Source organism: Rattus norvegicus, chromosome 10 (assembly GCF_021556685.1).
Source record: "Rattus norvegicus strain SHRSP/BbbUtx chromosome 10, alternate assembly SHRSP_T2T, whole genome shotgun sequence".
Lineage (NCBI taxonomy): Eukaryota > Metazoa > Chordata > Mammalia > Rodentia > Muridae > Rattus > Rattus norvegicus.
In genome coordinates, this window is record NC_141543.1 from 39,425,399 (window position 1) to 39,438,979 (window position 13,581).

The 13,581-nt window shown below is 41.4% G+C and overlaps 1 long non-coding RNA gene across 1 annotated transcript; it reads left to right on the plus strand.

Annotated features, from left to right (window-relative positions):
* Window positions 1-8,024: 8,024 nt before the first annotated feature.
* On the plus strand, window positions 8,025-11,036 carry LOC148002840 (uncharacterized). The gene is made up of 3 exons (XR_015631555.1): window positions 8,025-8,301; window positions 9,761-9,847; window positions 10,185-11,036. It is a non-coding gene; the product is annotated as an uncharacterized LOC148002840 (long non-coding RNA).
* The last annotated feature ends 2,545 nt before the right edge of the window (window positions 11,037-13,581 follow it).

Consider the following 13,581-nt stretch of genomic DNA (forward strand, 5'->3'; position numbering starts at 1 on the left):
AGACAGCAAGACTAGCTAACACCAGACATAACCAGATAGCAAGAGGTAAGTGCACGAACCTAAGCAACAGAAACCAAGACTACTTGGCATCACCAGAGCCCAGTTCTCCCACCAAAGAAAATACTGGCTATCCCAATACACCAGAAAAGCAAGAATTGTATTTAAAAATCACAACTCATGATGATGATAGAGGACTTTAAGAAGGACATAAACAACTCCCTTAAAGAAATATAGGACAGGGCTGGAGAGATGGCTCAGTGGTTAAAAGCAATGAGTGCTCTTCCAGAGGTCCTGAGTTCAATTCCCAGCAACCACATGGTGGCTCACAACCATCTGTAATAGGATGCTCTCTTCTGAAGTGTATGAAGACCAACTACAGTATACTCACATATAAATAAAATAAATAAATCTTTAAAAAATTAAAGAAATATAGGACAACACAGGTAAACAAATAGAAGCCTTTAAAGAGGAAACACAAAAATCCCTTAAAGAATTATAGGAAAATATAACCAAACAGCTGAAGTAGTTGAACAAAATCATCCAGAATCTAAAAATGGAAATAGAAAAAATAAAGAAATAATAAAGGGAGACAATGCTGGAGATAGAAAACCTAGGAAATAGATCAGGGGTCATAAACGCAAGCATCACCAACAGATGCAAGAGATGGAAGAAAGAATCTCAGGGGCAGAAGATACCATAGAAAACATCGACACAACTGACAAAGAAAATGTAAAACAGAAAAAGCTCCTAGCCCAAAACATACAGGAAATCCAGGACACAATGAGAAGATCAAACCTAAGGATAATAGGTATAGAAAAGAGTGAACATTCCCAACTTAAAGGGATTAAATAGCTTCAACAAAATTATAGAAAAGTTCCCTAACCTAAAGAAAGAGATGCCCATAAACATACAAGAAGCCTACAGAACTACAAATAGATTGAACCAGAAAAGAAGTTCCTCCCATCACATAATAGTCAAAACACCAAATGCACAAAACAAAGAATGCATATTAAAAGCAGTAAGGGAAAAAGGTCAAGTAACATATAAAGACAGATCTATCAGAATTACACCAGACTTCTCACCAGAGACTATGAAAGCCAGAAGATCCTGGACAGATGTCATACAGACCCTAAGAGAACACAAATGCCAGCCCAGGTTACTGTATCCAGCAAAACTCTCAATTAACATAGATGGAGAAACCAAGATATTCCATGACAAAACCAAATTTACACAATATCTTTCCACAAATCCAGCACTACAAAGGATAATAGATGGAAAACTCCAACATAAGGAGGGAAACTACATCCTAGAAAAAGCAAGAAAGCAATCTTTTTGCAACAAACCCAAAAGAAGAGAGCCACAAAACATAATTCCGCCTCTAACAACAAAAATAACTAGCAATTTTCAAATTCATTTGGAATAACAAAAAAAAAGCAGGGTAGTAAAAACTAGCCTCAACAGTAAAAGAACTTCAGGTGAAATCACCATCACTGAACTCAAGCTGTATTGCAGAACAATAATCGTAAAAACTGCATGGTATTGGTATGGCGACAGGCAGGTAGATCAATGGAATAGAATTGAAGACCCAGAAATTAACCCACACACCTCTGGTCACTTGATCTTTGACAAAGGAGCTAAAACCATCCAGTGTAGAAAAGGTAGCATTTTCAACAAATGGTGCTGGTTCAAGTGGAGGTCAGCATGTAGAAGAATGCAGATCGATCCATTCTTATCACCCTGTACAAAGCTCAAGTCCAAGTGGATCAAGGACCTCCACATAAAACCAGATACACTCAAACAAATAGAAGAAAAAGTGGGGAAGAGTCTCGAACACATGGGCACTGGGAAAATTTCCTGAACAGAACACCAATGGATTATGTTATAAGATCAAGAATCGACAAATGGGACTTCATATAATTGCAAAGCTTCTGTAAGGCAAAGGACACTGCCATCAGGACAAAATGGCAACCAACAGTTTGGGGAAAATCTTTACCAATTCTACATCCAATAAAGGGCTAATATCCAATATATACAAAGAACTCAAGAAGTTAGACTCCAGATAATCAAATAATCCTATTAAAAATGGGGTACAGAGCTAAACAAAGAATTCTCAACTGAAGAATATTGAATGACTGAAAAGTACCTAAAGAAATTATCAACATCCTTAGTCATCATGGAAATGCAAATCAAAACAACCTTGAGATTCCACCTCATATCAGTCAGAATAGCTAAAATCAAAAACTCGGGTGACAACAGATGCTGGCAAGGATGTGGAGAAAGAGGAACACTCCTCCATTGTTGGTGGGATTTCAAGCTGGTATAACCACTCTGGAAATGAGTCTGGAGGTTTCTCAGAAAATTGAACATAGTATTATCTGAGAACCCAGCTATAGCATTTCTGGGCATATACCCAAAAGATGCCCCAAAATATAACAAAAACACATGCTCCACTATGTTCATAGCAGCCTTATTTATAATAGCCAGAAAATGGAAAGAACCCAGATGCCCTTCAACAGAGGAATGGATACAGAAAATGTGGTATATCTACACAATGGAATATTACTCAGCTATCAAAAACAATGACTTCATGAAATTCATAGGCAAATGGATGGAACTAGAAAAAAATCATCCTGAGTGAGGTAACCCAATCACAGAAAAACACACATGGTATGCACTCACTGATAAATGGATATTAGCCCCAAAGCTCAAATTACCCAAGATAACAATCCACAGACCACATGAAGCTCAAGAAGGATGACCAAAGTGCAGATGCTTCAGTCCTTCTTAAAAGGGAGAGCAAAAACATTCATAGAAGAAGATATGGAGACAAAGTTTGGAGCAGAGACTGAAGAGAGGGCCATTCAGATCCTGCCCCACCTGGGGATCCAGCCCATATACATACAGCCACCAAATCCAGACAATATTGCTGATGCCAAGAAGTGCATGTTGACAGGAGCCTGATATAGCTGTCTCCTGAGAGGTTCTGCCAGAGCCTGACAAATACAGAGGCAGATGCTTGCAGCCAACCATTGAACTGAAAATGGGGTCCCTACTGGAGGAGTTAGAGAAAGGATTGAAGGAGCTGAAGGGGTTTGCAACTCCTTAAGAACAACAATATCAACCAACCAGAGCTCCCGTGGACTAAACCACTACCCAAAGACTATACATGGACAGATTCATGGCTCCAGCTACATATGTAGCAGAGGATGGCCTTGTTGGACATCAAAGGGAGGAGAAACCCCTGGTCCTGCCAAGGCTGGACCCCCAGTGGAGGGGAATTTCAGGGCAGAGAGGTGGGAAGTAGGGGTGGTTGGGTGGGGGAACACCCTTTTGGAAGAAGGGGGACGGGGGATGGAACAGAGGGTTTATGGACAGGAAAACCCGGAAAGGGAATAACATTTGAAATCTCAATAAAAAAACAAACAAATAAAAAACAGATAAGACCATCATTTTCCATGTCAATAGTATTGTGTCCTTGTTGTCTCCTTGAGGTCTTGGCTTGATGAGTTAGTCTTGAAGTCTCCCCAGGTCATTGGCTTGCTCTCCTCTTGGGCTGTCTCCCATGGTGGCTTTGTGTGCTGCCTTCCAATGCTCCCTTCGTCTATGGGTGGCTGGGATGTTGTCCCGGTCTCACGCACCAGAGCAGAAGCCATCTGGGACTTTATTCATTTTCTAGGAAGAAACAAAAACAACCTCACCCCGATGTTAGTAGGACACCCAGACCTTTCCATTGATTAATTTCCAATCAACACATCCTTTAGGATTCATCTCCTTTAGGGAAAATTATTTGGTCAGCAGAAGTATTTTCCTTTAAAAAAATTAAAGATAGGATGGCTTAATGTAACATATTATGTGGGGATTTCGGTGGGCGTATAAAACCCTTTTCTATTTTTAAAATTTGCCACTTAAGTATTTGATGGTGTCTTTCCACAATAGCTTGCCCCTGTGGATTGTAAGGGATTCCAGGAACATGATTAATATTCCATGAATAACAAAATTTCTTTTTTTAAAAAATGGGGGCTTTCAAAAAAAAAGATTTATTTTTTCTTCTGTGTATGGGGTAGCTGTCTTCAGACACACCAGAAGGGGGTCATCAGATCCCATGACTGATGGTTGTGAGCCACCATATGGCTGCTGAAAATTGAACTCAGGACCTCTGGAAGAGCAATCAATGCTCTTAACCACTGAGCCATCTCTCCAGCCCATAACAAAATTTCTTAAAACATTTACCTTTATAAATAGGACCATTGTCAGAATCTAGCTGTAGTGGGAGCCTTAGAAAGAAAATGCTAATGGCATCTAAGGTTGTTTCACCCTCGTAAGCAGAAGCAACAGTCGCATTAGAAAAAGTATCAACTATTACACGGACATATTTTAAACGCCCAGATACTGAGATATAATGTCTGCCTAAAGGTTATTAGGTTTTTACCCGCGAGCATAAATCCTGCCAGCAGATGGCAGCAGTGTGCAAGAAGAAGGACGATCTGCCAAGCTTGCTCGCTAGATAAAAGGATGATTCCTGTTTTTGATGAAGCTCAGGAGATTTTTGAGCAGCCTGAGAATAAAGCACCAGAGGTGGGAGCAGGTTAGTACATAGGTTTGAGCACTGGCAGATATTAAGGGGCCTGGCAGATTAGATTGAACATGAATATAGGTTATGAAAGTTGTCTGGTTGTCTTACGGTCATCCGAAAGGAGAGAAATAACTGTGAAGAAACATTAGTAATAGGGTTAAGGCTTGCAGTTTCTAAAAGAGAAACAGTTTGAGCACAATACACAGAGTCAGTTAAAATACTCAGGGGCCAAGAAACATCTAATAAAAGCTGATTGATTATGGCGAGCTCAGACTGTTGAGCGTACAACCAGGGGTAGGTACAGTCTTCTTTGTGTGGAGTGTGTGGAATTTGTATAAAAAACACAAAGCTCCTTGTCCTTTTGAAGATCCATTTGCAAGAACATTAGAAGCAATCTCTACGGGATTTTTAGATGTCATTTTAGGTACCTAAATGTAATGGGATCCCTTCAGAAGACCTTAAAAGAAGATCTTTAGGATACTGCTTATCTAAAGATCCTGATTAACGTGCTAATGTTATCTGCCAATGATTACCAGTGTGGAACAATCAGCCTGCATTTGAGAGGCACAACTATGCCTGTAGGCCAGTGGCCCTCAAGTCTCCTAATGCTCCAGCCCTTTAATACAGTTCCTTAGTTGTGCTGACCAAACCATAAAATGTTTATGTTGCTACTTCATAACTGTAATTTTGCTACTTATGAATCATAATGTATCTGATACACATGATATCTGATATGTGACACCCCCCCCCCAAAATGTCTCAACCCACAGGTTGAAAACCATTGCTGCAGGCTCCTTATCAGTAAGTTAAGATCTGTCCTTCTTGAGATGAAGGGGTTAGCAGCCCCATAGAAAGAACAACAATGTCAATCAACCAGACCCCGCCCCCCACCGAGCTCCCAGGGACTAAACCACCAACCAAAGAGTTCACGTGGAGCGACCCATGGCTCCAGCTGCGTGAGGACGGGCTGGTCTGGCATCACTGGGAGGAGAAGCCCTTGGTCCTGTGAGGACCAAGGCTCAATGCCCCAGTGTAGGGGATTGCCAGGGCAGGGAGGCCAGAGGGGGTGGGTGGGTGGGGGAACAACCTCACAGAAGCAGGGGGAGGGGGGATGGGATAGAGGGAAACTGGGAAAAGGGATAACATTTGAAATATAAAATTTAAAATGTCTAATAAAAGAAAAAAAAGAAAGTTAGTTTAACTTAAGCAAAACTTTTGTTTAGGTTAAATAATATGAAGAACTATTTCTATCAAATATTTGTATTTTTTATTTGTACTTTGTTTCACTTGCTTAGACAAAATTATACATTAGATGCTATGTGAAGTGACAAAATGAGATTTCAAAAGAACACAGCATTGAGTTGCGAGACAGCTCTGAGTCATACTGCCTACCATCAAACCCTATGACCTTAATTCAAAGCCTAGATCCTAGGGTGTTACGAGAGAACAAATTTCCACAAATTCTCTTCTATTTCCACACTTGTGCTGTGGACATGCTCATACGAATACATTGCGCGCGCGCACACACACGCACATACACACACTCACGAATAAAATTTTAAAAAAAGAAATTAACGTAACATATCCCTCCTTTTTCCTTTAATTTTTATTTGAAAATTACATACATGACTACTGTATTTTTCCCCCTCCTTTCCCCTCCAACTCCTCATATGTCCTCCTAATCCCCTCAAATCCGTGACCTCGTTTTTTTATGATCACTGTCACATATATTATATGTGTATATAAATGTGTATGTATATATGAAGAAAGATCTGTCATTATTGCTGTCAAGTCTATACTTTCTTATAAATAAGGAGTTGCAGATCACTGCAGAGAATTACAGCACGCATAGATTTCATGCATCACTCACCATCCCAACAGGCGGTGAGGAGGAAGGATAAATAATTGATAACAAAAAGAGGGATTAATTCCATGAACTACCGTATTTGCTACAGTGTTATTTAATAAACCAAGAGCTCTCTGTGCTTCAGGTGTTATGTTTCTTACAGCACTTAACTGAGTCTCTGGAAAGCACCGTGAAGAACAGAGCCAATCCTTATAGTAACGGGTACAGAAGAGTGCTCCCAAACGACGTGGCCATACATTGTTTTGAAAGTAGTTGAGGGTATATTGTTTGGGAAGTTTTAAGCTGAGAGGAGGATGGAAAATTAATTACTGAGTAATAATATATCCTAAAAAATTATAAGGTGATTGGCTTTTTATTTTACTCATACCTATGTCCAAATTTTCACAAAAGCTTGTGTACTCATTTAAGTATTGATTAATTGAGTGGGAGAGGGGAATGTCTTTCCCAAGATTCTGCTCCAAATTCCTGCTTCTGATGGGCATTCTGACAGGCCAAGTTCCTCTCCCTGCGTGCATCTCTTTTCCCTCAGTCTTGGCTTGCCCCTTACTGTGAACTATCATAAATGTCTCACTGGGGCACATTGGTGACTTTCTCTGTGTGCCCGTTCCCTTTTCAAGCACTGTTATTCCTCCTGGAGTCTAGGGATCAGTGCTTCTTGCTCCCCCCTTTTAAATTTATTTACTTATTTTTACACTACAGATTTTATTCCCTTCCCAGTACACACACACACACACACACACACACACACACACACACACACACACACCCAAGAGTTCCACATCCCATACCTCCCCCACACCGCCCGCACACCCCTCCTGTCCCCATCTCCACAAGGATGTCCCCACCCCAGCCAGCCCACCAGACCTCTAAACTTCCTGGGGCCTCCAATCTCTCGAGGGTTAGGTGCATCTTCTCTGACTGAACCCAGACCTGAGAGTCCTCTGCTGTATATGTGTTGGGGCCCTCATCTCAGCTGGTGTATGCTGCCTGTTTGGTGATCCAGTGTCTGAGAGATCTCGGAGGTCCAGATTAATTGAGGCTGCTGGTCCTCCTACAGGGTTGCCCTCCTCCTCAGTTTCCTCCAGCTTTTCCCTAATTCAACTACAGGGGTCAGCAGCTTCTGTTCATTAATTGGGTGCACATATCTGCATCTGACTCTTTCAGCTGCTTGTTGGGTCTTTTGGAGGGCAGTCATGGTAGGTCCCTTTCTGTGAGTGCTCCATAGCCTCAGTAATGGTGCCAGGTCTTGGGCCTCCCCTTGAGCTGGATCCCACTTTGGGCCTGTCGCTGGACCTTCTTTTCCCCAAGCTCTTCTCCATTTCCATCCCTGCATTTCTTTCAGACAGGAAGAATTATGGGTCAGAGCTTTGGCTGTGGGATAGCAGCCCCGTTTCTCACTTGATGCCCTGTCTTTCTGCTGGAGGTGGGCTCAAGTTCCCTCTCCCCACCACAGGGCCTTTCATCTAGGGTCCCCCCCACCCTGAGTCCTGAGACTCACTTCTCAGGTCTCTGGTATATTCTAGAGGGTCCTCCCAACCTCCTTCCTCCTGAGGTCACATGTTTCCATCCTTTCTGCTAGCCCTCGGGTTTCAGTCCTTTTCTCTCACACTATACCAGATCATGTTCCCCTCTCCCCCACCCATCCCCTCTTCCTCCCCTGTCGCTCCCTCCCTGCCCCCATGTGGTTTCTTTCTTCCCCCTCCCAAGTGGAAGTGAGGCGTCCTCACTTGGGCCCTTCAGCTTGTTGACCTTTTTGAGTTTTGTGGCCTGCATCTTGGGCCTTGACAGATTCTGCAGACTCCTGCTCAGTGCCAGCGAACCACTTGGATTGCCAGGCAGGAGAGACCTTCATGAGGCAGACGTGAGTTATTCTTTGAACTATTTGGAGTAAGGATTTCTTTTCCATCTCTCCCAGGGTTGACCTAACTTAACATTCCAAAATAAGCTCTGTTGAGTCGCTGTGTGTCACGATACTGGGTACTTTCATGTTGACCTAACTTTACATTCCAAGATAAACTCAACTCAGTCATGTGTGTTGTAATACCGTGCACTTTCGTGTTGACCTAACTTAACATTCCAAGATAAACTCAACTCAGTCACTGTGTGTTATAATATCCTGTACTTTTGTGTTGCCCTAACTTAACATTCCAAAATAAACTACTCAGCCACTGCCTATGTTATAATCGTGCATACTTTTTTATTTGGATAGGCAAAATTTTGACATTCTTTCACGTTTTTTGTCTTTGTAGTAAGCTTGCCAAGGTGTTAGCTCTTTCTGCACTGCTCTTGATTATTTTGGCACTACCATTATATTAATCCGACGGTGGATCTAACATTTTTATTCTGCTTTCTAAAAGTCTGATGGAAGAGGGTGTCTATTTCTCTCTTTAAACATTTGGTTGGTTTCATTTTTTTAAAAAAAGTAGTGTGACGTTGGTGTCATCTTTGAAGCAAGACTGATTTAAAAGCTCACGGGAGTTACAAGGCAATTGTGAAATGTTTTTCTTTGACTCAGATTTCTATTTTGTAATTTTGTTTCCATGACATGTCTGGTCAGCCACATTCAAACGTGAAGTTATTTCAAGCAGTTTAAACACACACCCCATCTGTATTTCCTCCCTCGTTTCCTGTGCAATGCAATCAGGCCATTCTCTTGGTTTTTGATCTTTGTTGCTGGATGCTCATTGGTAACCATAGAATTCTGTGCTTTTTCTTTTTGTGAGATGGAGTTTGTGTGGCCTTGGCTGGCCTCAAGTTTGCTATATATCTAAGACTTACCTTGAAAACTCCTAATTCTTCATGATCTGGCCTCTCTAGTGAATGAATAGCAAACGTGTACCTCCGTGGCTGACATATTAGGAGGGCCATGCAACAGGCTTCAGGGGGATTCTTGGTACTCCTCGCCATCTTACTTTGAACTTGTCCTTATGGTTTCCATCCTCCCTTCCCTTTCAGCTTGTTCCAAAAAAATTAACATTTCAAGATGTTTAAATGCTAACTACAAATATAAAAAATATTTCCATGTATAAAAAAGCCAACATTCTTTGTATAACTACACACACATCTCTACAGTCTTTCCACTTCTACCATGAATACTTAGGGATATAACTTTGACTCAGAAAGCAATATTAGCTGCTTTTCATAACCAATGATATCCTTTTGTTATAATTCAATTTGAAGGATGGATACCATTTTGTTATAGTCCGATTCTGAGAATTGATAAACTACCACTATGATTTTAATGACTCCTTCGGTTATTTTAGAATTTTTGTATTTTTCAAACAGATGACTTAAAAATTCTCCTCCTTGTTGTCACTTAGTGTAACTGCAGGGTGATTATTGAGCTCTGTCTGAATGGCATCAATCCCTCGAAAATTCTTGAAAGTCACCACATGCAGCCATACCTGGTGAGTGTATATAATGTTATAAAGGTCCAGCTTGTGCCTCAAAATCATTCCTGAGGGGCACCACTCTTAATAAAACTGCCCACTAGGTCAGGCTTACGAATTCACATTTCTACAGTGTATCATAGTCTGTGCATGCAATCACTTTTAGAGAGAGCACCACACCCAATTTTCTTATTTTATGCCACACTTGTTTTACATGTTTTATAGATGTATTAATATCATGAGAGATCAATATTTTAGATGTCAGTGTTTTTCATTGTGAATGAATTCTGTTTATGAAATACATCTGACAGTGGCAGGGTTTTTTTCCTTCTTAAATCTTTTTTTTCTTTCCCAGACACATCCCTGTTGAGGTCCTCCTCTGGTCTGTGATACTTTTCCTTTTCTACTAAACAGATGTTCCTCTGCAGGAAGACTGACTCGGTCACCATCAGTTATAAGACACTTGTGAAATACTTTCCTTTGGCTTAGATTTGCATTTGGCCCTCATTCTCCCTTCCCAACTCACCTCCTTGTTATAATCTGGATTCCTCCTTCTGGATCAGGCTGGAGTTCTGAATGGGCCGTGATGCATTCACAACATTCTCTTGAATCATGAGAGAGGACTCCACAAGAAATAGGCGTTTCATGTCTTTACACAAAAGTGAATTCTGGGAGTAAATTACATGATCCTTCCACTTCACTATGGGCTGAGGGAACCTTTCTGAAGACTCGCAGGGCAGCAGGATGCCACCACTGACATTTCTCATGATGGAAGTTGGTGAAGCTGAGCCAGGTTTAAAGAAGACACAATGAAAGGAATGACAGGACTCTTTCTAATTGGAAGTCAACTGTGAAAACATTCTGTTCTGGAAGGTGCAAACTATAGAGCTACTGCTAAGTTAGCACTAAGGTGATGTAGTGGTTTGAATATGCTTGGCCCAGGGAATGGCACTATTAGGAGGTATGGCCTTGTTGGAGTAGGTGTGACCTTGTTGGAGAAGGTGTGTCACTGTGGATGTGGGCTTTAAGATCCTCATTCTAGCTGCCTGGAAGCCAGTCTTCTCCTAGTGGCCTTCAGATGATGATGAAGAACTCTGAGCTCCTCCTGCACAATGTTTGCCTAAACCCTACCATGTTCCTGCCTTGATGATAATGGAGTGAACCAACCTTTGAACCTGTAAGCCAGCCCCAATTAAATGTTGTCCTTATAAGAGTTGCCTTGGTCATGGTGTCTATTCACAACAGAAAAACTCTAACAAAGACAGGTGAGAATGGCTATCCGGCCAGGACTTCCTGCAAGTGACATATGCACCTTCTGTGTGAAATAAGTGGTTTTTAAGCTGAGTGAACAAGAGTAAGACATGTGCCAGGTGGAGACACACATAAGTAACATTGTGGGAGGGTGAAATTCCACACACTGTTTCTGTGATACCCCAGGGTCTAATAAATATTTACCCCAAAGTCTGATAAATATTCGCTGAGTGGATAAATGGATGAGAGAGTAAAAGTATAAGCACTAAGAACATGGGTCTGTGTAAGGTTCATGTCTCCCTGCTCCTCTGCCTAAGAATACACACACAGTAAGTAGCAGGAGTGTGGCAGGGAGAAAGCAGAACACAGTATGGCTGGAAACCAACGGAATAAACAACAAGGCAACTGACAAATCTCATGGCTACCTTCATCCCAGCAACAGAGGCGTCCCTAGTCACCTTGCTTCTCATCCGAGTGAGCAGTAGTGGGAGGAGAGGAAGGATTCTCCCTGCTCTCCATCATCAGTCTCAGATAACAAGAAGAAATGAATTTGAAAGGGAGGGTGCGTGCTGGCCCCTGCTTATGGAATTAGCCTGATGTAGGCAACAAAGGCAAATCCTAGATCTCGGCACCAGGAAACAGTGGGAACTTGGCCTGTACCATGATGGGAGAGATAGGTAACAGAACAAGCTATAGTTCACAAATGAGATCCCCAGTCTTTTCCTCAATTCTTGGCCCAGTTGAGGTTTTAGATTTTTATAAACTTAATGACATTTACAGAGATGGGCTCCCTGGCTTTTTTTTCCCAATTCTTTTTTATTATGTCCTAAAAGTAACCCTTGAATTGCTAGAGGGCAGTGTTCTTTCTCCTGTTGCAGTGGTCCCTAGAGAGACGGTGTCTTGCTGGGGATCCCATGCCTGGTTGAATTGATACTTGTCAAGGTGGATTGTAACAAGACTGATTATCAGCCTTGGTGGCTCTGCCAAGATTCCAGAGCAAACCACTCATTCCTGAGCCCAACCCAAACCAGGCCATGATGCCATGATACGTCACAAGACCTCAAAGTTAAGAGAATAGTCTACCACTGACTACTCTGGGTATCTTAGGTCTGGCAGGACCTAAGTCTTATATAATTTCATAAGATTTCTGCAGATAGAGGACAGACAGACAGACACACACACACACACACAGAGAGAGAGAGAGAGACAGACAGACAGACAGACAGACAGACATAGAGACAGAAACATAGAGAGAACTGAAGTCAGAAATAAGTTAATATTTTTACAATGCTTGTAACATGACAGTCCCTGTCTTAAGTGCCTCACATATGTCAACCTGGTTTTTACAATAATCCTATGACACAGCTACTATCACTGTCTATTATCCAAATGAGGAAACTAAGATGCAAGGATGTTATCAACCTGAGGCTACTTAGTTATGAAGTCATAAGAGAAATCCAGAGCCCTGAACAGAGTGAAAAGAAACGCGTTGGACCAGGGTGTCATTTTCCAAGAGTTCGCCCTCAAAATTAGGAAAGCAAAGGTCAACTACTCTAGAAAATAAATAGCTGTTACATTTATCTATCTATCTATCTATCTATCTATCTATCTATCTATCTATCTATCTATCTACCTACCTACCTATCTATCTATGTATCTATGTATCTATCTATCTATCTATCTATCATCTATCTATCTATGGGGGGGCATTGTGTCATGTATGCAAGTATGGGCTAGACTCATATTTTTGTGACTATTGTACTCTAGTTATACTGTGTATTATGGGTAGGGTATGGAGTAAGCTGGTATAATTAGAGGAGGTGAACTCTTTCATGCCTCCCAGCTACCTCATTATGTTGAAATTTGAATAAACAGATAAAATAGTCTCCTAGTTCAAAGTCTGGGACAGGCATTGAAAACTCTCCTTCCCACATGTATCTTTAAGTAGTCAAGGCCCCTCCTCATGCTCAGCCAGTCTTAGTTGTTTCCGATGCAAATATTTTGGGATATTTTTATGAGCCTACCCAACTATCACCGTGTTTATTTACCCTTCTTATATAAATTACAGAGTATTAAAGCCTGGGATATTGGAGGGTTTTTTAAATATTAATTTATTTTTTAAGATTTTATTTATTTTACTTATATGAGTACACTGTCTTCAGACACACCAGAAGAAGTCATTGGATCCCATTACAGATGGTTGTGAGCCACCATGTAGTTGCTGGGATTTGAACTCAGGACCTCTGGAAGAGCAGTCAGTGCTCTTAACCGCTGAGTCATCTCTCCAGCACCTAAATATTGGTTTCTTAAGACACATCCTTCTTTGATACTCTTGTAATTTTTGTCTCTTGTTTGTTTTGAGGAAGCGTTTCTCACTATGTTGCTCAAACTTCTGGACTCAAATGATCCTCCTGCATCAGCTTCTTGAGCAGCTGGAACTACAGATCTATACCACAGCACCTGGCTCGTTCCACTTTATAAAGAGCTTCCCCTCTTTCTTC